This window comes from Galeopterus variegatus, unplaced genomic scaffold (assembly GCF_000696425.1).
Source record: "Galeopterus variegatus unplaced genomic scaffold, G_variegatus-3.0.2 Scaffold995, whole genome shotgun sequence".
NCBI lineage: Eukaryota > Metazoa > Chordata > Mammalia > Dermoptera > Cynocephalidae > Galeopterus > Galeopterus variegatus.
This window is the reverse complement of record NW_007727106.1, coordinates 452,790-477,595: the sequence shown is the minus strand read 5'-3', so window position 1 is coordinate 477,595 and position 24,806 is coordinate 452,790. Positions and strand designations below refer to the sequence as shown.

The window sequence follows — 24,806 nt, the reverse complement described above, 5'->3', positions numbered from 1 at the left end:
AGTGTGACCTCTACATTTCACATAGTAACTGCTCTTCCTCCACATAAGTGACCACCCAATGGGCTTCTGTATAAAACAAACTGTCAGTCTTTCTCCTGAGCTCTCTAAAGAAAGAGGGTTAACACCTGGTTGAGACAAAATCAATGGTAACAAGGAAAAAGTTGTTCCTTTGAGCCTAGTGTCAGTCACATCTTATGTTTGAATTGAGACACATGATTCAATCTGAGACTCACAGGTTCAGGATGAGACACAAGATCCAGGGCTGCTTTAAGAAGGGCTACAGCCCAATACTCCTGTCATTAAATGCCAATTATCTAAACTTCTGACTTGTGTTGGTTAAATCTTTAGCAGAGGCTTGGTAGGATTCCACTGATGTGGCACAAAGCAGTACAGTTCAAAGCACAAGCTACCCAGCAGGAACTAGCTAGGAAGTTAAAGCAAGAGAAAAAAGACTCCTGATGGTAGTGGGTCGTGCATAAATATCCTGTTCACAGGATCAATTGTGTGATAAATCCACATAGACAAGATGGCCCCTATACCCAAAATTTGGTTTGAATGTTAAGACTGATAATGCATGCACCAAGAGGGTATGAAAAAGCTTATTACTCACATAATGAGGCTTTCTGGATAGATTGGTACAGGCTTCCAAGCAGGTAGAAGAATGGCTTGAGCGAACAGAGAAAGGAGACTGCCTTGGCTTTTACGGTAGTCAGCAGGTGAAGGAGTGGGGTGAGTGTTTCCACACATAGGCCAGGGTTTGCATGGTTTGAACTTCACACTAGCCCTAAAGAAAAGATCATCTTGGCTTTCCTATCAAATACAGGTAAGAAGGTAAAAAAAAAAAAGATAAGATGGAACTTGAAAGTTGTCAGCAGTCAAATGTGGAAAATTGAGTCAGACTCTTTACTATAGAACTCTCTTATAGAACAGTATTGTGTAAATGCTAAATGTTCTACCACAATTTAGAATTTTCATACCCATTATAACCAAGCTTCTCATGTTATTTTGGGTTTAATCTGCATTTTACCAGATTAGCATTTCCCCAGTTATGGTCCTTTAAATATTCTTTAAGGTAGCTTAGAATTATCTTGGTTCATCGACATAGAAATTGTGCAGAAAGATAAAGACCGTTACCATCAGCAAGACACTGAGTCTACAGGAATGTGGACCTAATTGCACAATCTGCTTAATTTTGTGGGGTTTCTTACATTTTTTCCACCTCAGATGATAACTGAAGCATTGAAAGACTGTAATAATAACTATAGAAACTAACATGTATTGACCACTAAGTATATGTAGAAACTATGCTAAACAATTGTTTTAGCCCATTTATGCTGTTATAACAAAATACCTAAGACTGGGTAACTTGTAAAGAAGAGAAATTTATTTTCTCATAGTTTTAAAGGCTGGGAAGGCCAAAATCCAGGCAGTGGGAAGTATGGCTATCTGATAAGGCCTGTTTTCTGATTCCAAGATGGCACCCTGTTGCTGCATTTTGTGAAGGTGTGGAATGCTATGTTCTCACATGGCAGAAGGCAGAAGGGCAAGTCAGCTTAGCACTGTATGAAGTCTTTTTTGTAAGAGCCTTGATCTCATTTGCAAGGGAAGAGCCCTTGTGGTGTAATCACCTCTTAAAGCCCCTACTTTTTTTTTTTTTTTTTGACCGGTAGGGGGATCACAATCCTCAGCACGGTGTTGTCTGCACCATGCTCAGCCAGTGAATGCACCGGCCATCCCTATATAGGACCCGAACCCACGGCCTCGGTGCTCCCAGCAAGGCACTCTCCCAAGTGAGCCACAGGGCCAGCCTTTAAAGTGCCTACCTCTTAATACAACATTGACAACACCTGAATTTGGAGGAGACACATTCAAACCATAGCAGTAATGATATCCATATTTAATCCTTATCACAACCCTATTGAAGTAAGTGGCAAAATGGCACTTTTGGCCACTTCAGCTGGGATTCCTGATGCCGTCTCCATTCCAATTGCAGATGCAGAAAAGAACATGGAGGACACATGGAAATATTTACCAGCCAGTTTTAGAAGGAGCATGCATCACTCATACTCACATTCCATTGACAAAAACTCATGTCACTATAACTACAAGAGAGAAGGAGAAATGAAAGCTAATCAGAAGAGGATAACTGTAATGTGGCAGATCAGCTGGCAATTTCTGCCACAATGTCCCGTTCATCACTTTCTCTCTACTTAGAGTAGGGCCTGGTACATAGTAAGTGGTCACAAATATATCTGTTGAATGCATGGATTTGACTTTCTTTTCAGAGTGCTAGAGATCAGAAACATATAGAACTTAATTAAGCATTTTATTTTTTAGAAATGGCAGCACTAGCACAAGCAACAAAGAAAGAGTAATTGGACTATATCATATCTGAAAAAAAAAAACAAAAACATTTCTTCAAAAAATTACCATCAAGAAAGTAAAAAGGCAACCTAAAGAAAGGGAGAAAAATAATTTCAAATTATATATTTGGTAAAAGTCTAGTAACCTAGTATTCAGAGTACATAGAGGACTCTTACAACTCAACAACAACAAAAAAGATAACGCAATTAAAAGTTAGGTAAAGGACATGAATAGACATTTTTTCAAGGATATATAAATAGCCAACAATAAAAACATTATTAGTCAATAGAGAAGTGCAAATCAAAACCACAAGAGATACCACTTCACATCCACTAGGATTGTTATAAAAATAATTTTTTTAAAAAAGAAAATAAGTGTTGGTGATAATGTGGAGAAACTGGAACTCTCATACACTTCTGGTGGGAATATAAAACGGTGCAGCACTTGTGGAAAACACTTTGGCAGTTCCTCATTAAGTTAAACATAGGCTTACCATATAACCCAACAATTCCATTACTAGGTATATATAACCAAAAGAATTGAAAACAAACAAAAAACAAAACAGTTGAATGGGGTATCACAAAAGCTAAGGGCAGATACTGTTTCAAGAAGGAAAAAATGGTCAACCTCGTTAAATACTTTTCAGTGGTGATATGGGAACACACAAATGACTATAAAACTTGATGTTATGGAAGTCATTGGTAACCTTGAAAAAAATAAAAGAGTGGGAAAGATTTAATATATTACCGAATGATTTGTATTAAGAAGGAAATGTAAGGTGAGAAAGTGGGGGTGGGTAGACAATTTTTTTGTGAGAGGTTTGGTGCTAAAGAAAAAGGAGAAACACAGGAAAATAGCTGGAGGTAGATTTGGGGTCAAGAGATCATATTTTTAAGAGGTTAGATTTAGAGCACATCTGTGTGCTGACGTAAACAGTTCAATAAAATTAATGTTGTAAAAGAGCAAGAGGATAATTGCAGAAGAAAAATTATTGAGAAAGCAAGAGGGGTATTCAGAGCACTAGTAGATGGGATCCTTAGTAAATGAGGAAGGGTTGGCCTTACATGAGAACAGGTATTATACACTGTACAGAAAAGAAGAAAATAATTATGGTATGGTGTGGTTACAAATCCAGGTAAGATGTTGAATTTAGCAGTGAAAATATAAGGGTATTCTCTCTTGATACTTCTGTTTTCTCAGTGAAGGAAGAGATAAGGTCATCAAATGACAGAAATGAGAGGGTGGGGTTTTGAAGAATTGAGGACAGGATAAGGTGTTGAATAGTTGGTTTCACTAGTGGGAAAAGACACATAGTATGGGAGGATTGCTGATTTGAAATACATGGTCAAGAATTTAAGGTGAGATCAACCTAGTCTTGTAAATTTCTATAGAAACACCCATTGATATGTACAGGAACAAAGTAGGAGGATAGTTAGGTTTAACAAGGGTTGCAGTTTTGCTACGAAAGTATTAGGGAGAGAGAGTGGGTAGGGAGATGACGATGATGAAAGTTGTGATAATAATGATGGACTATCAACTCAAAATTGGTAAGAAATGAGGAAGTGAGGCATGAGAAGGGAGGGTGATGGTGAAAAGTGGGAGAGTTAATATGTTGGAAGTCTGAAAATTGAAAAATTGTTAAGTTGGAGTGTGTGCATCTACACATGTATTTGAGGGAGGTATTTTGGCAGGAAGGATAGGTACAAGTAGCCAAAGAGAAGTTTGTTTTAAAATTAAGATTTCAGGGAAAATAGGGACCTGAGGTTGTTCTTAGTGAGCCTGTGGTGCAGATCTGTGGGACCAGCATCTTAAAGATAGCCACAGTGGCTGAAAATGGTAATAATGAATAAATCGCTGCTCCGGAGGCCAAAATCTGTCATCGAATTGAGTATTATTTTGGAGACTTCAACTTGCTATGGGACACATTTTTAAAGGAGCAGATCAAACTAGATGAAGGTTGGGTACCTTTGGAGATAATGATAAAATTCAACAGGTTAAACCATCTAACAACAGACTTTAATGTAATAGTGGAAGCATTGAGCAAATCCAAGGCAATCAGTGAAGATAAAACTAAAATCAGAAAATCTCCAAGCAAACCCCTCCCTGAAGTGACTGATGAGTATAAAAATGATGTAAAAAACAGGTCTGCATATATTAAAAGCTTCCCAGCTGATGCAACCCTTGATGACATAAAAGAATGGTTAGAAGATAAAGGTCAAGTACTAAATATTCAGATGAGAAGAACATTGCACAAAGAATTTAAGGGGTCAATATTTGCTGTGTTTGATAGCATTAAATGTGCTAAGAAGGTCGTAGATACCCCTGGCCAGAAGTACAAAGACATGGACCTGCTAATACTTTTCAAGGATGATTACTTTGCAAAAAAAAAAAAAAAAAAATGAAGAAAGCAAAATAAAGTAGAAGATACTGAAATGAAATTTCTAGAAGAAAAGACTGGATGCTTGCTGAAATTTTGGGGTGACTTAGATGATCAGACCTGTTGAGAAGATTTGTATATCCTTTTCTCACTTTTCAAGGATGATTACTTTGAAAAAAAAAAAAAAAAAAAATGAAGAAAGCAAAATAAAGTAGAAGATACTGAAATGAAATTTCTAGAAGAAAAGACTGGATGCTTGCTGAAATTTTGGGGTGACTTAGATGATCAGACCTGTTGAGAAGATTTGTATATCCTTTTCTCAAATCATGGTGAAATAAAATGGATAGACTTTGTCAGAGGAGCAAAAGAGGAAATAATTCTATTTAAAGCAAAGGCCAAGGAAGCACTGGATAAAGCCAAAGACACAAATAATGGTAATCTGCAATTAAGGAACAGAGAAGTGACTTGGGAAATACTAGAAGGAGAGGTGGAGAAAGAAAGCATTGAAAACAATCGTAGACGATCAACAAGAATCTCTAAACAAATGGAAGTCAAAAGGTCACAGATTTAAAGGAAAAGCAAAAGGAAATAAAGTTGTTCAGCCTGGGTCTGCTAAAGGAAAAGTACAGTTTCAAGGCAAGAAAACTAAATTTGACAGTGATGATGAACATGATGAAAGTGGTCCAGCTGGACCAGTGAAAAGAACAAGAGAAGAAACAAAGAAGGACCTGCATCAAAAGAACAGAAAACAGAAAATGGTGCTGGAGACCAGTAGTTTAGTAAACAATTTTTGTGTTCATTTTAATTAGGTTCTAAGCTGCTTTTGTCTTTGGAGACTTTTAAAAAGAAAACCGAATTAGGTCCACTTCAATATCCAACTGTAAGAAAGGAAAAAAATTTTTGTTGTTTAACTCGTCTTTTTTTGTTGTTACCTAAAATTTTTTTTTAATGTATGCTTGTGTTATTTTAGATGATTCAAATATCAAAAGGAAGATTCTTCCACTAAATTGCCTTTGTAATATGAGCTTTATTAGTACAAACTAATAAAATATATACTATTAAAAAAGAAAACATAAAATAAAATTAAGTTTTCAGAGTTGGCATAAGTTTTGAGAGTAACAATGTCTAGAACACGATCATTAAAGTAAGTGGCTTAAGTATGATGGAAGAAAATATCATTAAAGATTGGAAAAGCCACAAATGTTGGATGAATGTCCACATAGATGTTGAAGTTGCCAAAATGGTGGCAGTAATAAAAGTAGAGAGGAGGACAGTGATTCAGGAGCTGGAGCATTTAACGAATGAGAAGAACTGACTGGGAGACCAGTAGATGAAAGGCATAAGGAGGGGTAGCACATGGCATGAACTAGTAGTGTGAATATCACATGAGCTCTGGAATTTGAAGGAGAAAGAAGCAAATAATTTGTTAGTGACAATGAGGAACAAAGCAGCCACCTATTTCCCCTCTGATCTGGGGTATTTGAGGAAAACTAGTGTTCACTTAAGAAGACTGCTGGGGAAGTGATCTCCTCAGGGCAAATTCATATTTCAGTGACAACAAGGGGATGAGGGGAACATTGAGAGAAGAGTTTGAAACTAATTGGGAGTTTCTTAATGATAGACTGAGTTACAGAAGGTAGAGAAGAAGGGCTTATGACGATGAGAGAGTTGGAGCGAATTTTGTTACGTGTAGAACAGTATGTGGATAAGGGTCCAGGTAATGATGGATAATCTGCAAAATGGTGACTTCAGTAAAAGTTATATGACAAGATGAAATTAATCCTGATGGTCTCAAAAGAAGGTGACTAACCAGTTAAAGCTGCAGTCTACAGTATTTATCTGGAATATAAGAGATACTTAGGACTGTTCTTTTCTGCACCTTGTAATTATATGGAAGTTTGGGAGGTGAATAAAGCCCTCCTGCCTGGAGATTTGTTCAATTAAGTTTGAGTAGAGCCCAGAAGAATCTAGAAACGCCAATAGAAACATGTTTCCTTTAAATACCATGTATCATGCGTGATGACCCAGCTTTCCAAAGATAAACTAATAAAGATATATAAGAGGGCAGATTTGGAGCTGGCTGGTTAGCTCAGTTGATTAGAGGTTGGTGCTGATAACACCAAGGTCCAGGGTTTGATCTCTGTACTGACCAGCCACCAAAAATAAATAAATAAAAATAAGAGGGCAGATTTGAAAGAAGAGGAGTGTGTGTGTGTGTGTGTGTGTGTGTGTTCGAGAATGTGAGTGTGGATGAAAAATATTAGCAGTGGGTTGCTCTTATGGGTATATAGGGCTATTCTCAGACAACCTAAGATGCCTGTACACACGTGGCCCAGGCACCGACACTTACTGTGCACCTACCTGCAAAGCCAAAGCTGGGGCTGCAGAAAGGCTGAGAGGAAAAGAGCAGTATTATCTCAATACAGGAATACATTTACTTAGGCCTCCTAAATGGCAGTTAGAGAAAAAATGGAAGAAAGGTAAATGAGCTTTTTTTTCTAACTTCTCTCCTCAGGAAGAAGCACTTGGAGTTGTATTTCCAACATAAATTCACCTGCTAAAACTCTAGGGAGCTCATCAGTCCGCAGATGTTCCCACCTAAGTATGGATACCAGCAAAGATTTAATCAAAATCATGGTTGCATCTGGCTGACATTAAAGGTATCTCTTTCTCATTGTCTTTTAAAAGAACATTTCCCTGTGCTTATAAATCCTGACTTAGAACATCAATTCAACCTGCCTCAGGGGTTTTGCGGCTAGACCTTCCTGCTGAGAATCAGCACTGTCCTCAGAGAATCAGTTTAAAGAATATTGCCAAAGTGTTTTTCTTTTCAATGTTTAACCACTGGAATGTCTGGGGGTGAAGCACAGGCAGGACAATGCAACCATAAGACTGAATTTCTTTTGGCAAATGCTTACAGTGTATGTGAGTATCAGGCAAGAGATGGAAAGCTTTAATTGAATTCCCAATGAAAATGTGAGCTCAAATCTCATAATCATCCCTTATTAGCATTCTGAGTTAGGATAGGTACTTATCTACTCATCCTGTTTTCTCATTTTTTTCTAAAGGGGGGTGTGAATAATTCCTCATAAGGCCACTGTAAAGATCAAATGAAATAATGCATGTAAAAGGGTGTAGTACAACCACCCACATAATGGGAGGTAAGACTTGCAAATCATATACATGATAAGGGATTTGTGTCCAGAATATATAAAGTACACTTACGAGTCAATGATAAAAAGATAAATAACCCAATTTAAAAATGGGTAAAGGATCTGAACAGGCGTTTTTCCAAGGAAGATGTAAAAATGGCCAACAACCACGTTAAAGGATGCTTGACATCATTAGTCATCAGGGAAATGCAAATCAGAACCACAGAAGTACCACTTCATACTCACTACAATGACTAGAATCAAAAAGTCAAATCAAAAGTGTTGGTGAGGATGTAGAGAAATCACAGCCCTCTTGCACTCGTATGGGAATGTAAAATGGTACAGCCGCCTTGGTAAACAATTTGGCAGTTCCTCTAAGAGTTAAACACGGAGTTAGCATATAATATAGAAATTCCATTCCTACATATATACCCAAGATAAATGAACAGACATGCCCACACAAAAAGTAGTATGTTAATGTCCATGGCAGCAATATTTATAATAGCCAAAAGGTGGAAACAACCCAAATGGGCATCAACCAAAGAATGGATAAACAAAATATGATAATCTATATAAGGAATACTGATACATGCTACAGCATGAATGAGCCAAGAAAACATTATGCTAAGTGAAAGAAGCCAAACACAACAGACCATATATTATATGATTCCATTCATATGCCATGCCCCAAACAGGGAAATCTATAGACAGAAAGTAGTTGAATAGTTGCTTAAGGCTTGAGATGTGAGTTATTGCCATCAGGGGATAATAGCTAAAGGGTACAGGGTTTCTTTTTGTGGTGATGAAATATTCTAAATTTGACTGTTGATGGTTGCACGTATCTATGAATATACTAAAAAACATTATATTGAGCACTTCAAATGAATAAATTGTGTGGTATGTTAATTGTATCTTAATAAAGCTGTTTTTAAAAAGCCTGTGTGGTAGGTAGGGAGAAAAAAAAAAAAAAAAACCTCGATGACTCAAAAAGAAATGAGTACATGGAAGATGAAAAAATGCTCATTAACTGAAAGCTATTATTATTGTACCATCATTTACTATAATCCTCTGACCAATTTAGTTTGTCTGGCTCAAAGTCATTCTATAGCAAATGATTACCAGGAAGGAATGAAATGTGCCCAATAAATACTAATGATTGAGAGAACAATCTTTGGAGCCAAACAACCATGAATCTACCGTCCCTAACACATGACCTTGACCATCTTAACTTCTCAGTTTCTTCACCTATAAGATAGAGGTAACAATAGCACCTACCTCATATAATTATTGTTAGGATTGAATAAAATAAGGTATGTTCTGATGCCAACACAGTAAGTGGAACATAGTAATTCTTAGCTGTTGCTTTGCCTCACACAGATTTGTCACCTTTCTTCCCCTGGGTGACAGAGACACAAAAGGATTACTCAAAGCCCATTTCTTCTGAGCAGTGAGAGACCCCGAAGGGGTTAATTTTCTGGAACCCTCAAGAGAGAGGCATTCTTTCCTTTTGGGAAATTAACTACGAACTGGGGTTCTCACCCTGCATTTATTCTCCAGACCAGGAAGTACAGAAAAAGAACATAGGTGGGGTTATGACCAATTACAGTTTAACAGTAAAGGCTGGTAACATCAGTGAAATAACAAGGTGACATTCCATAATGCAATTTGCAAAAGGTTAAGTAGATCCACCAACAAAAGCTTGATCTTAGCAAACACTGTTTTTCCCTACAGCAATTTCCCAGTATCTTTACATATCAATCAGTAGCTTGTCTGTCCTTGAGCCAGCAACCTTGCTGTGCCACAACGCTCCATCCACATCAGAGACCCTAGCCTGAGGAAAGTTTCCTGTCTTTTGCAAGGTTAACATTTCTATATATAATTTTAAGAAGTTAGGCTAAACCTGAAACTGCAGAGCTTTGGAGGCCCTGTGAAATACATTTGCTTTATAAATATTGATATATTCCACACTTAGCAAGTAATAATTCTCCTTACCTTGAGCCAACTTCCCCCATGTTCAACTCTCCCCCCCCCAAAATCTTTGTTTTTGTTAACAATTTTGTTAACAATGTTTGTATGCTAACAATTTGTGTTTTAAAATGTCATTTTTTTCCTGGAAGTTGCTTCCAGTAACATTTCACTGCTTGAATATTGTCAGCTGCCAAAATGTCAATTATTCCAAAAGGCTGCACTTTTATTTTCATTGTCCTATATAAGTAACTTTTTGATGGATACAAGTCACTGATTCTTGTTGAGTTAGTAGGTACTCTTTAATTTACCACATATTGGTGTATCTTTGCTGCTTTCTTTGGTTACCATTAAAAAGTCATTCACTGAAAAGTCAATAGAATAAATGTGATTCAACGGATATAGCTGCCAATATTGTGCTATTGTGGAGTCTTCAACTCCCAAGGTTTTTTGTTGTTGTTGTTTTGTTTTGTTTTTTAAGATTCACTCAAAATCAGTGACCTTAAATAACTCAAGAAAAAATAAAACGAGATGTTAAAGAACATGGCAAGATGTGCTTGGAAATCAATGCACAGTTGCTTTTAATATAAAGAAAGGAAGATGAGATCTCCACAAAATCCCTGCTGGAAAAAATCATGTTCTTTGCTCCAGGGATTAAAGAGAAGAGCAATTTTGCCAGAACTATATATCATCTACCCAGATATGCGGCTTTTTTTCAAATCTGTGAAACCTATAAAATTTCATTCTATAAACTAGAAACACATTCACTGAATTTAAAAATAACCATATGTATTTTTGTAATCAAGCTTAAATTAGTCTACAGTGAAATAAAACATATTTTTATACCTTAAAACTTTATTCAGAAATTCAGCATAGGAATTGGCCATAAAAGTCTCAGACTTTATATATAGGTTCCAAAGTATGCTTTAGCTCTGGAACATTAACATTAACATTAACAAAAGTTAAACGTATGTTCCAGGCCATTTCAGGGATAGCTGTGCCCTGCAGCGAGTCTCTACATAGGGAAGGGCACATGTCACATGTGTTAACTTCTTGTCAAGGTGTAAGCATGTGACAGGCCAGTGTGAGAATTTTAATCCTCAAAAGAAATTTCATAATGCTGCATCTGAAAACAGGCTAACCTGAAGGTCACAGAAATTGTTCCTGAAAGGAAAATCTCTTCAAAGATTCACTCTGATCTGGTAGCATTATTTCAGTTCACTCCTCCTGTCTCCCATGTTAATTTACTGGGCTCACACTCACGAACTCCGATCCACCCTACTCTCATTGACTTTGTCTCCCCAAAAATGCCTGTTGTCCATTCTCTTGCTGGGCCATGCCAATTTCACTGCCATGCTGATAGTTTCTTTCCCATAGTCCTCAGAACCACAGCATCTCCCCACTGCATTACCCTGAACGCTTTCTTCATGTTAATTATGTCATTAGAGCTAACATTTATCAAGCTTTTACCATATGCCCGGTGCTGTTCTAAACACTGTAAATACAATATCTTAACTGATCCTCCCAATAGGCCTAAATAGTAGGTTTTATCTTTAACTCTATTTCATCAATAAGGAAACTGAGTCTCAGAGAGGTATCATGGCTTGCCAAAGGATACAAAGGAGGCAAGCAGAACTGGTATTTGTAATCAAAATTTATGACTCAAAATGTTATACAATACTGTCCCATTCATTTTTCATCTTTTGCTAAATTTTAGATAAAAAGCATAATATCTTAATTTATGTTTCTTGATTTCTATTGTAGCACATACAGACTGCTCTGTACACATAGGATGCAATATATTGCGTATATTTGCTTTGATCCTTTTAAAATAAAATTAAATACAAAACCTTAGAAATTAGAATTTAGGAGAAACAAAGAAGATGTTATTTGATAATGCGACTGATCTTGGTAAATAGCATGGCTTTTCTTGTCCCACAGTGGCACTGTTGAATTGTGCTCCTTCATGACTTTTCACGAACTGTTGCTATAGCTGGCTATAGAGATCTTCTTCCTAATAACAATTCTCAGGATCTCAGGGTCTCAGTGGTGAGCACTGCCCTCCCTTCCCCACCCACTGCTCTCCAAAACACAGCACTAAGTGTCCTACCTCATTTAGTTATTGGCATCCAAGGCCCTGCCACCTCAAGGCACAGCTTGTGACGTCAGTATAAACCTCTGACATCAGTAGAACCCACTATTCCTTGTCTTTTCCTCTAGTCTGAGAGCACCAGCTTTCCTGGTTTGGACTTTCTTCTTGGGGTCTTCATATCACAAAGCCTCCAAATCTCTCCCTGAGGGTTGGTAAGACTAATCTTCATTCCTTCTAAGGCCTAGACTAGAGGTTGCAAACTTCTACAAGGGAAATGCAGAGCTACAAGCCAAATTTAATTTCTACAAGTCAATGTTAAATTCTACAAGCATAATGAAGATGCCTTTTTGAAAGCCATCACATTTTTTCAACATTAGTTTCCAACAAGTAAAAATTGGGAGCTTCCACATAAAAATGCAGACTTACTAACTCTTCCTGCCCCCAAAGATCTAGCAACACTGGTCTACATTCTTTGCACGGGAACAATTTCCTGGAGCTAGTAGTAACCACCGTGTTTAGACAGGCCATGCACACTCTAGTTCACCACCTGGCTGCTTCATCTTCTTGGGTAAACTACCAGACCTTTCTATGTGTTTGAGGTCCTGACTTTGAATCTAGGACTTCTCAACCAAAGTCTATTCAGGATTGACTCCAGGGCACCTGGAACTGCTGTTTTGCTGTTGTTCTTATTGTTGCAGGGTGGAGAGTTAGTGAAACATAAAAGAACTGATAGCATGTCCCTACCCAAGGATAAGCCTAGATATTAGGAACAAAGTCCTGGCTAATACTCCTGAGGGGTTAGTACTGTACAATGTCTGGCACACATTTGATGCTCAGTAAATATTGTTGAATGTATAGAAATTTTCTTGTTTCATTTCATTAGTGTTAAATGCAATGAGAAAAAATACACCAAGTAATTTGTTGGTAATTAATTCTATCACACCAGTAATATTAGAACAATTTTCTTCAACTAATTGGCCACATATGTTTTTAATTTTTGCCCATTTTCCTATTGGGATATTTACATTTTTCATATTGTTTTCTAAAAGATCATTATATATTAAGTCTTGTATGACATATAAATCACATTTTTTTCTTATCTATGCTATTATATAGAAAACTTTTAATTATTTTTATGCAGGAAGAGCCTTGAAGTTTTGAAGAACAGTTACTTCACAATGATAATAATAATAATAACATTAATAGATTTTTGCATTCCTGTTTTACATTGACTACCCTTGTAAGCAATGGTAATGATAGAGAGAAGAATCTAAGCTGCAGGCTGCTGGGATTAGGCTGATTACTTATAATTTACACAGGGAACTAAGAGAATTCCTGCCCTTTGTCACCTCAAGGGTCTTTACAGATACTGGTGCCAAAAGATAAAACAGGTGAGACCATATATATTTCTAAGTACATAATTTCTATACTAGCTTAAACTAAGTCAATAGAAGAAGAGCCATCAGTAGTGCCCAGAATATTCCTTCAGAGCCAGCAGACTCAAGCTAACACTTAAATGCGAATACCAATTGTAGTCCTGAGGTCAATGACACAAATCCTACCAAAATTTTCCAAATGCCTTTACCTTAAGTGGAATTAACTTGACCAGGTGCTGCTCTGCTACGAATTACTCTTTACTTTCATGGCTGGCAAATTTTTTCTGTAAATTTCCAAATATTAAGTAGTTCAGTCTTCTTCTCCTCTATTCTCTCCTCATCTTCTCTCTTGGTATTCTTTTTCAGAACACATTCAAACCATTAAAAACAAAGAACATTCTGAGCTCGATGGCCATACAAAAGCAGACCACAGGCCATAGATTATCAACCTCTGGTTTACTTAATTTACTTGTATTTTTTCTTTAAGTAATGCCATTGGATTAGAGAGTGGAACATAAACAAAAGCATGAATATTATTTTAGTAATAGACCATTTCTGTTTACCCCACTTATCTCTTCACTTCTTTTACAGGCATCCCAGATTGGGTGTGGTCTGTTGACTCACATGCAGTGGTGTGCTGGTGCTGGCCCAAATCAGCTTGAGAGTTGCTTCTGTGTGACTCTTCATATCATCTTTCCTCTGTATGTGTCTCTTTCTCTTCACATGGCATTATTTTTATAAAGACACACGTCATATTGGATTAGGGCCTCACCCTACTACAGTATGAATTCATCTTAATAATGACATCTGCAATACCCTATTTCCAAATAAGGTCCACATTTTGGGGGGACACAGTTCACCCCATAACATCAAGCCTTTTTTTTCAGAGATGCAGTTGTTAAACATGTACCAGCACACCACTGTCCACAGGCCTGAGATTACTCTCTTCCCAAATTAGTACTTTATAGACGGATGAGAGACAAGCAATTTCAAGGAGAAAGGCAAACCTTTGATGACGGTAACTAGTAGGAACTAGTGGTACTACGAACCCAGTGTTTTTCTTAACATAAGGTACTAAAGAAATTGTAGAACTAGTAAATAAAATTCTCCCACAAGATAAGGGAGGGATACCTATTAATATATTGTATGTGTCTCATCATACAGCATCAGAAAGCATGACTACAGTGTCTGTGAGACTAAAATAGTGGTGACCCTTCAAACATACCTGACTTCAGTTTAGAAAGTGTAAGAATTTAATCAATATTTTTCCGTTATCACTAAAACTTGACTTCACTAAATGTGAATAGCAATAATTACATTACAGAAGTATATTTACCTGAGTCTAAAACAGGCCAATCGATCAATGAACCCTAAGTTAATTCAGAGAAAAAAAAAATAGTACAACTGATAAATTAATGTCTATCAATGGAATTTTCTATTTTTTAACCAATTACTTTGATATCATATTGGCCACAAGACTCCAATGTATGTTAGCTGAGTAGATTGAAATAGGGTGGAATTGACAAGAGAAGGGCGTAAGTAGACCACAGTATGAGATATGTTGAATTTTTTCAGAACTAGTGACTGAACAAAGTCACGTAACTTTGATATGGCAATGGAGAGCCTAAAATAACTTTGCATTAATAAAATCAAAGCTTCAGTTTGCCCTTGCAGAGTCATAGGGCATTTTGTTTCTTAAAGCAGCTTCTGAGGTATAAGGCAGGCACTGTGTGAGAGCTCGGGAGTCATGTTTAGATAACTAGCAGCACTTTACCTTCATGTTGTTTAGAAACACATTGTGACAGATTTCTCTTGCAATGCCATTTGTTTGACCCACCAATCTATTAGGATATTTTAGGATTTCTTTATTCTTGTATTAAAAGCTAAGACAGTGACTTTCATGCCCAAATAGATGAGATAGGTTTGCTATGATATCTAGCTGGCCAGATATGGCTTAACTACACTACTTAACAAAACTAGCTCAACCATGCTCATTGCAATTTTTTTTTTTTTTTCTTGGAATGGACACTTTGTGAATGGGCCAAAATGTCCTGTTAACTGTTTGGACATTGGGGTCATTAAAAACACCACCAAGGAAATTCCAAGGATCTCCTTATTGGAAGACTGTAAGCCTCACAAAGAAGCAAATGGAGATTACATTTCTTTTTTCTAATTCTCCCTTCCTTACATAGTGCTTGGCAGTTAGCAATAACCAATAAAAATTTTGAATCAATCAACCCAGCAATCTAGCAATCAATAATCACTGACTTAATGCTGCAGGAAAGAAAGCTCTGTCATCTCTGAAGTCATCCTTGAGCTCTAGGTTCCTTTGATGATATAGACAAGACCAAAAACAATAACAAAGACAAAGAGTTAGGGATTTGCCTTATAATAGAGGCATTAAGTCTAACTAATTCAGACATTGCTGATAAGCAATTCCAGATTCCATCTCCAAAGAGATTAATGACATTTAATGTGTTCATTGGCACAATGACATGCCTAGAGCAAGTAGGTGCTAATTGATTTTGCCAATGTCATTGTAATGTGTTTTTGCCAAGATCTGAATAATACTACTTAATAGCAATGCTAAGACACATGATATATGTGTTTCAGTTGAGGGAATTTATTTCATTCAATTTAAAGTAATTAAGTGCATAGTCAAGTCTGTTTCTATGTGAATATAGTAAGTAGGTACGTTAAAATCTAATGTCCTTTCTAAACTCAGCTATGCTTGGCCACATGTTTTTAAATTCTCACAAAACACCTGTAACTTCATAGGTGTGTTGTTCTAATACCTTATTAGTGACTGCAATAGAGAAATTAATGGCTGCCCAAAGATTTCCCACACTTTAATTTCCTGAAACTATAAATATACTACCTTACATGGTAAAAATGACTTTGTAAATATGATTGAGTCAAGAATCTTGAGATGGGAAGATTATCCTGGATTATGGAGGAAAGAAGAAATGTTTTCATGTTTTCAGTAACAAGGCCTAGGCAACAAAACGGTCAACCAACTAAGGATGCTATTTTGAGGAATCAAAAGAGACAATCAAGCTATAAGAAGATAATAAATCTTCTCATCAGTTAAGAAAAACATCTAAACCACTATTTCTGACTAGGTTGGGGCAATCAATTGGTTTGAAGTACAGTAGGGTGTGAACCCTTAATTCATTTTCACCTAAATAATATACTTAATGCAGAATTTTTCAGCAAAAGAAAAAGAAACTCCTTGTGAAAAAGAGTTTCTGTAGAGGCAGTAATATACTGAAATGAGCTTGACAGATCAGATTAGCTGAATTCAGCACAAACTGCATAAACAACCACATGAAATTCAGTCATAATATAATTCTTATTTACTTATTAAAACATAAGTGATTGTACATATCTATGGTGTACAGCACTGAACATCAATACTTATGTGCAATAATGTGATGCTCAAATCTGGATAATTAGTAATTCAACATTATACAATAATTTTTTGTATATCTTTACCAATTTGTCTCTATCACCCCCTGCCCTCCAACTTTCCCACCTCTGGTGACCTTGGTTTGTTCTCTCCTTTTGAAATGTCAATGAATTATTGTGATTGTTGCATCTTTCTTTTTTATTTATTTGTTCATTTGTTTTAGCTCTCACTTACAAGTGAGGACATTCAATATTTCTCTTTCTGTGCCTGGATTATTTCACTTATAATTTTCTCTAAGTTTATCCATATTGCTGCAGATGGCAGAATTTCATTCTTTTCTATGGCAGAGTAGTATTCCATTGTGTATATGTATCACATTTCCTTATCCAGTCATGCGACCATGGACATTTAGGTTGGTTCCAACTCTTGGCTGTTGTAAACAGAGCTGAGATAAACATGGGAGTGCAGATAAACTTTTGACATGATTATTTCCATTCTTTTGGGTATATCCCCAGCAGTGGGATTACTGTATCACATGGAAGTTCTATCTGTACTTGTTTGAGGAAACTCCAAACAGTTTTCCATAATGGCTCACAAATTTACACTCCCAACAACAGTGTAGGAGGGTTCCCCTTTCTCTATATCATCATCAGCACATATTATTCCCTCTCGTTTTTTCATTATGGCCAGTCTAATAGGAATGAAATGGTATCTCAACTTGGTTTTGATTTACATTTCCCTGATGCTTAGTGATGTTGATCATTTTTTCATGTGTCTGTTGGCCATTTATATATCTTCCTTTGACAAATGCCTATTCAGCTTTTTTGTCAATTTATAAATTGGGTTACTTGTCTATTACTATTGTTTAAGTTCCTTGTATATTCTGGATATTATATTAATTGCTTGTCAGGTGAATAATTTGCAAATATATTCTTCCATTCTGTAGGCTGTCTTTTAATCCTGCTAATTGTTTCTTTTGCTGTGCAGAATCTTTTTACGTTGATATAATCCAAATTATTTTTACCTGTGTTACCTATGCTTTTGTAGTCTTGTTCATAAAGTCTTTGCCCAGTCTTTGCCCAGTCCACATCCTGAAGTGCTCTCCAATGTTTTATTTCAGTAGTTTTACAGTTTCAGGTCTTATATAAGTCTTTAATCCATTTTGAGTTGATTTTGGTATATGATGAGAGGTACAGGTCTAGTTTCATTCTTCTGCATATGGACGTCCAATATTCCCAGCACCACTTATTAAAGAGGCAGTCTTTTCCCCAGTGTATGTTCTTGTTGCCTTTGTCAAAAACCAGTTGGCTATAAGTATGTGGGTTGATTTCTAGGTTCTCTATTCTGTTTCTTTGGTCTGAGTGTCGATTTTTATGGCAGTACCATGCTGTTTTGGTTACTGCAGCTTTGTAGTATAATTTGAAGTGAGGTAGTGTTATATCTCTGGCTTTATTTTTTTTACTCAGGATTGGTTTAGCTACTCAGGATCTCTTGGCATTCCATATGAATATCAGGATTGTTTTTATTTATTTCCATGAAGAATGTCATTGGTATTTTGAAAGGGATTGCATTGAATCTGCAGATCACTATGGGTTGTATGGACATTTTCACAATGTTGATTCTTCTAATCCAAGAGCATGGAAAGTCTTTCTACCGTTTTGTGTCTTCTTTAATTTCTTTCAGTAGTTATTTGTACTTCTTATTGTAGAGATCTTTCACGTCCTTGGTTAAATTGATTCCTAGGTATTTTATTTTTTTGGTGACTGTTTTAAATGGGCTTAATTTCTTTTTCTGCTACTTCACTATTGGAGAATAAAAATGCCATTGATTTTTACGTGTTGATTTTGTTTCCTGCAACATTACTGAAATTGCTAATCAGCTCTAAGAGATTTTAGTAGAGTCTTTAGGTTTTTCTATACATGGGATCATGTTATCTGCAAACAGGGACAGTTGCACTTTGTCTTTTCCTATCTGAATGCCCTTTATTTCTTTCACTTGACTGACTGCTCTTGCTAGCACTTATAACGCTATGATAAATAGGAGTGGTGAGAGTGGACATCCTTGTCTTGTTCCTGTTCGGGTTATATGTATTCAGGATGATACTGGCAGTGGGTTTGTCATATACTGCTTTTATTGTTTTAGGTAATTTCCTTCTATCCGTAATTTGCTGAGAGCCTATCATGAAAGGATGTTGATTTTTTTTCAAATGCTTTTTCTGCATCTTATTGAGATAATCATAAGGTTTTTGTCCTTGATTTTGTTGATGTGCTGCATCACATTTATTGACTTGCATAGGTTGAACCATCCTTGTTTACCTGGGATGAATCCTACTTATCATGGTGCATATTTTTTTTTGATGTGTTGCTATATTCTGATTGCTAGTAGTTTGTTGAGGATTTTTGCATCTATGTTCATCAAAGATATTGGCCTATTGTTTTCTTTTTCTTGTATCTCTGTCTGGTTTTGGTATCAAGGTGATGCTGGACTAATAAAATCAGTCTGGGACAGTGGCATCTTTTTCAGTTTTTTGAAATAGCTTGAAAATAATTGGTATTAATTTCTCTTTACAGGTCTGGTAGAATTCACTAGTGAAGGCATCCAATCCTGGGCTTTTCTTTGGTGGGAAACTGCTGATTTCTGCTTCAATTTTTTTTTTTTTTTTTTTTTGTTAGTCTGTTCAGGTTTTTAAATCTCTTGATTCATTGTTGGTAGTTTGCATGTGTTTCTGGAAATTAATCCACTTCCTCCAAGTTTACAAAATTGTTGGTATATAGTTTTTTGTAGTAGTCTTTAATGATTCTGTGTATTTCTGTGGTACTGGTTGTAATGTCTCCTTTTTCATCTCTGATTTTTGTCATTTAGGTCTTCTCTCTTATTTTGTTAACCTAGCTAATGGTTTGCTAATTTTGTTTATTTCTCAAAAAACCCACTTTTTGTTTCATTGATCTTTTGTGTCATTTTTCAGATCTCTATTTCATTTAGTTCTGCTCTGAACTTAGTTATTTCTTTCCATCTACTAACTTTGGTGTTGGATTGTTATCATTTTTATAATTTTTTGAGCTACAGTTTTAGGTTGTTAATTTGAGATCTTTCTATTATTATTATTTTTTTTGATGTAAGCATTACTTGCAATAAACTTTCCTCTTAGTACTGCTTTTGCAGTTTTTGATATGATGCATCTTTATTTTCAATGGTTTCAAGAAATTTTTTATTTCCTTTTTAATTTTCTCTTGGACACATAGGTCATTCAGGAACATGTTTGATTTCCAAGTTTTTGTATAGTGTCCTGAGTTTTGCTTGGTATTAATTTCTAGTTTTATTCCATTCTGGTCTGGAAAGATTCTTGGGATGATTTCAATTTTTTGGTATATGCTGAGGCTTGATCTGTAACCTAACTGTGGTCTATCCTGAAGGGTGTTCCATGTGCTGTTGAGAGAAATGTATATTCTGTATTTGTTGGATGAAATGTTCTGCAGATATCTGCTAGGTCCTATTGGTCTAAAGTGTAGTTTAAATCCTGTGCTTCAGTGTTGATTTGTTGCCTGGGTGATCTTTCCAGTGCTGACAGAGGAGTGCTCAGTCTTCACACTACTGTCATATTTGGGTCTATCTCTTTAGGTCTAATAGTGTTTGCTTTATATATCTGGATGCTCTGGTGTTGGCTGCATATATATTTATGATTGTTATGTCTTCTTGCTGAATAGATTCTTTTATCATTATTCAATGGCCTTCTTTGTCTCTTTTTATGGTTTTTGCTTTAAAGTCTATTTTACCTGTTGTAAGAATAGCTACTTACAATAGCTTGTTTTGGGTTTCCATTTGCATGGGATATCTTTTCATCCTTTCACTATTAGTCTGTGTGAATTTATATAGGTAAGATGGTTCTCTTGAAGACAATGTATGGTTGGCTCTAGCTTTTTAATCCAATCCTTCAGTGTGTGTCTTTTGAGTGGGAATTTTAAGCTATTCATATTTAAGGCTGTTATTTAGAAGTATTGTCTTAATCCTGCCATTTTATTGGTTTTTGTTTAGATAAGTTAAATATCTTTTGTTCCTTTCTTCCTCTTTATTACTCTTCTTCAATGTTTTTTGGGTTTTTGAGGTGATAAGATCTTATTTTTCATTCTTTCTTGTTTGCACTTGTTTTTTACCAGTAGGTTATGTTATTTCTTGTGTGTTCATGGTAGTGATTATTATTTTAAACACATAAACATTAATATCCTAATTGCAAAAAGAACTCTCAAAAATGAATTAGAAAATTCTAAGCTGAAATTTGGTGAAGGACATGAGCAGATAAATCACACACCCAAAGAAATGCATGTGGTTAATAAGTATCTTCTAGGATCTGGTTGTGGGTGTGGGTGGAGCTTTTCTGGCCCCTGTCTTTCAGGATCCTGGTTATAGAGCTGGCTCCATTGCTGGTCTTGATGTGCAGCAGCAGTGGTGGTAGAAATGGCAGGGCTAGGGCCCATAGTTTCTGTCTCCCAGGACCCCCAGGTGTCAGGCTAACTTCCATCACTGGCCTGGATGTGCAGCAGCCTTGGATGTTGGGGTGGAGCTAGGGCCCAGGGCCTCAGTCTCCCTGGGTCCACGGGACATCAGGCTCGCTTCTGTTGCTGACCTGGATGTATGGCAGTGATATGGGTGAGGCTAGGGCCCATAGCCCCCATATTCCAGGACCTCCCAGGTGTCAGACTGGCTTTTGTCACTGGCCTGGATGTGCAGTGGTGGCAGCAACTGTGTGCATGGGGCTAGGTCTTACAGCCCCATGGCATCCCCAGGTATTGGGCTGGCTTCCATTGCTTGCTTGGATGTGTGGCAGCAGAGGTGGGGCTAGGGCCCCTGGCACCCATCTCCCAGGACTCCATGGGTGTTGGACAGGTTTCCATCACTGACCAGCAGCTTTCAAATTCTTAACAGCTCAAACATCATTGCTGGAGCCCTTCTGGATCTCAGTTTTCCCAGAAGGGGGCCATGGTGCACTTGATCTTCCCTCAGGGTACATGTCAATATCCCATCTGGAGAAACCTACCTGAGCTTGGCCAGATATCAGGGATTCAAATATCCTGCAATGGCAGGCTGCTGACTTACTGAGTTGAAGTTCACACTGAACATAGGCAGTATGTCACTGAGGACAGTAAAGTCAGTGGGTGACACCTGGTTCAGCTGAGTGTCATAAACAGAGGTCATACCAGGACACCTCTCCAGTTCCAAGGGAGGGACAATAACTTGCTTTCCTATGCCAGTCTTAACATGGATGGGAAACAGCTTGTTACATGACTACGTTCTTCTGGACTTCACCATCTATGCATAGACAGTTGCTCTGTGAGGCACTGCCTCACTATTTTCCTGTATGAGATACCTGTGTGCATGCTCTTAGGAAGGCAGCACCCATTCCTTGATCAGTTCTGTGTCAAACAAGTTTGTGACCAGGATGTTGGCATGGCATGTCACAAACTGGCCCCACAGTCACCTCAGTGGAATGCTTGTTGATAACCTTAATCTTATCAATGAAGCAATTTTTCTCCACAATCTTCAAAGCAGCATGAGCCATAGTCTTAGAAACCTTAATGGCATAGCAGAAGTCAGCACCTGCTGTGACCACCATCATTTTCAAGAGTCCTATGCCAGTGCCAATGTCCAGAACCAAGGCCATCTGTCCTCTGTCCTTGATCTGGCTCACAGAACCCTGGATACCCTGGTATTATTTTATATTTCTCTTTGTCATGTGGCATATCTACATAAGATGACTTCACAATCTCCTGGTGGTAATCACAGTGCTCATCTTCCTCCACCCACTCCACAGATCCCATGGTAAGACTGGCCCACCCACAGAAGACCTTCATGGTGCCAATCAGCTCCCCAGTTTTAGGATAAAAAAGCAGTCTTGCCAAGTCACTTCTTGTGGAACTGTCTGGTTATCAGAAATCCATCATGGGAGCTGCTCTGTTTGCCTCTGCTGCCACTGCCATCTTGCTGCTGCCATGTTGATTTTTTGAGGTGGTAATATATAGTTTCTTATTTGCATTTTTATTATACCACTGGATTGTTCTTTCTTGTGCATTCATGGTAATGATTATTCTTTTTAAGATTCCAGATATAGAACTCCCTTAAGGATTTGCTGTAGGACTGGTCGTGTGGTGCTGAAATCCTGCAGTTTTTCTTCTTCTGGGAAATACACTATTTCTCTCGTTTCTAAAAGATAACCTTACTGGGTATAGCATTCTTGGCTGGCAGGTTTTTTTCTTTTAGAATGTCCAACATGTCATCTTATTCTCTTCTATCCTGTAGAGTTTCTGTTGAGAAGTCTGCTGTTGGTCTGATGGGGACTCCTCTACAGGTGACTTGACACTTCTCTCTTGCTGTTTTTAAGATTCTCTTTGTCTTTGAGCTTTGCAAGTTTGACTATAATGTATCTCAGAGATGACCTTTTAGGATTGAATCTGTTTGGTGATCTTTGAGCCTCCTGGATCTGAAGGTCAGAGTCTTTCCTTATACCTGGGAAGTTTTCTGCTGTTATTTCACTGAAGAGGTTTTCAAAGCCATTTCCTTTCTCCTCCCCTTTCAAAACACCCATGATTCAGTTGTCTATGTGCTTAAGGTTGTCGGCTAGCTCACTTAGATTTCACTCATTTTTTTTTCTGTCTTTTTTTTTTCTTTTTTGTCTACCTGGGTTATTTCAAAAAGACTGTCTTAAAGATCAGAAATTTTTTCTTCTGCTTACTTTAACCTGCTGCTGAAGCTCTCAGTCATGTGTTTTATTTCATTGAATGAATCCTTTGGTTCCAGGCATTCTACCATATTCTTTTTAAAGTATTTATCTCTTCATAAAATTCCTCCTTCACATCCTGCTTGCTTTTTCTCATCTTGTTGTTTTGTCTAACTTGAGTCTTGTAATTTCATTGAGTTTCCTTCAGATTGTTGCTCAGAATTCCTTTTCGGTCATTTCAATAGTTTCCTGCTGTATGTGGTCTGGTACTTGATAATTATTGTATTCTTTTAGCATTGTCATATCTTCCTATTTTTTCCTATGACTAGTATTCCTAGGTTGAGATGTGGTCGTCTGGTAGAGTGGTTGCTTCTTCTATTACTCTGGACTGGCTTTTGAGGAGAGAGACTTCCTCCTGTACATGTGTTTTATATTGATCATAGAGTAGGGTGTTTTAGTATTGATTCCAGGTAGATGCAGTAGTGTAGCTTCTGTGTGGTTACTTTGGCTGTATTCAATGTTGGAGCTGCTTGTGAGTGCCTCCGTGTCCTAGGCACTAGGGGGCCTAGTGATTCCTTGCTGAGTTTAGTGATACTTTGTTGGCTTATCAAGGATGTAGGCAACCTCTCAAGTTCTTGGGAGAAGCACCCGGGTGCCCTGTCACACTTTGGCTTGGATGGGTGGCCCCGGGCAGGCTTGTTAGTTCCCAGCTGGTGTTCTGTGACCCTGATGTGTGCACTGGGGTATACTACAGTACCTCAGTTTGAATGGGTGACCCTGTGTGGGGTATCTCTTCTCTTTCCTACAGGCAAAGGCTCCTTCTGCGTCCTTGCTTTCCCCATTTGGGGGATGGGTTAGTGGTGATTGGATATTTTCTCCCTCACTTTATCTGGGCATCCTGTGTTTCTTCACTCTCAGAGGGTTCCACGTGTGTCTATTCCCAGACCAAGGCAATCATGTGGGCTGTGCACATACCTCCCACCCCAGGTGTGCTACTGTGTGTGGCAGTGTAATTCTCCCTGTGGTTTGGGCCACTGGGTCACAGGTCTGTGCTCACTCACCTCTTTACCCAGGCTCCACTGGTGACTCTCCTACTGTCAATGCAGTTGAGTCTTTGTTGGCCACCTGCATGGTAGCAGTGGCTGCTATAGCTATGGTGGCAGTGGCTATAGTGGTGTCTGTGGCAGCAGCAGGGGCTGCCCTTGGCTCCTAAGGTCCTGCACACTTCTGCCATCTGGCAGCAAGGGCTTACCTTGGCTCTGAGGTCCCTGCACACCCTGCCATCTGTCTGGTAGGGTCTGCCTGCAGCTGCTGAGGTCCCCAGGCACTGTCCTGCTGTCTGTCTCATAATATAATTCTAAT

At 37.6% G+C, this 24,806-nt stretch overlaps 2 pseudogenes; one reads left to right on the top strand and one right to left on the bottom strand.

The window, feature by feature from the left end:
- The first annotated feature begins 1,935 nt into the window (after window positions 1–1,935).
- LOC103591599 lies at window positions 1,936–5,516 on the top strand (annotated as a pseudogene).
- Window positions 5,517–21,663: 16,147 nt separating this feature from the next.
- LOC103591597 lies at window positions 21,664–22,581 on the bottom strand (annotated as a pseudogene).
- Between the last annotated feature and the right edge of the window lie 2,225 nt (window positions 22,582–24,806).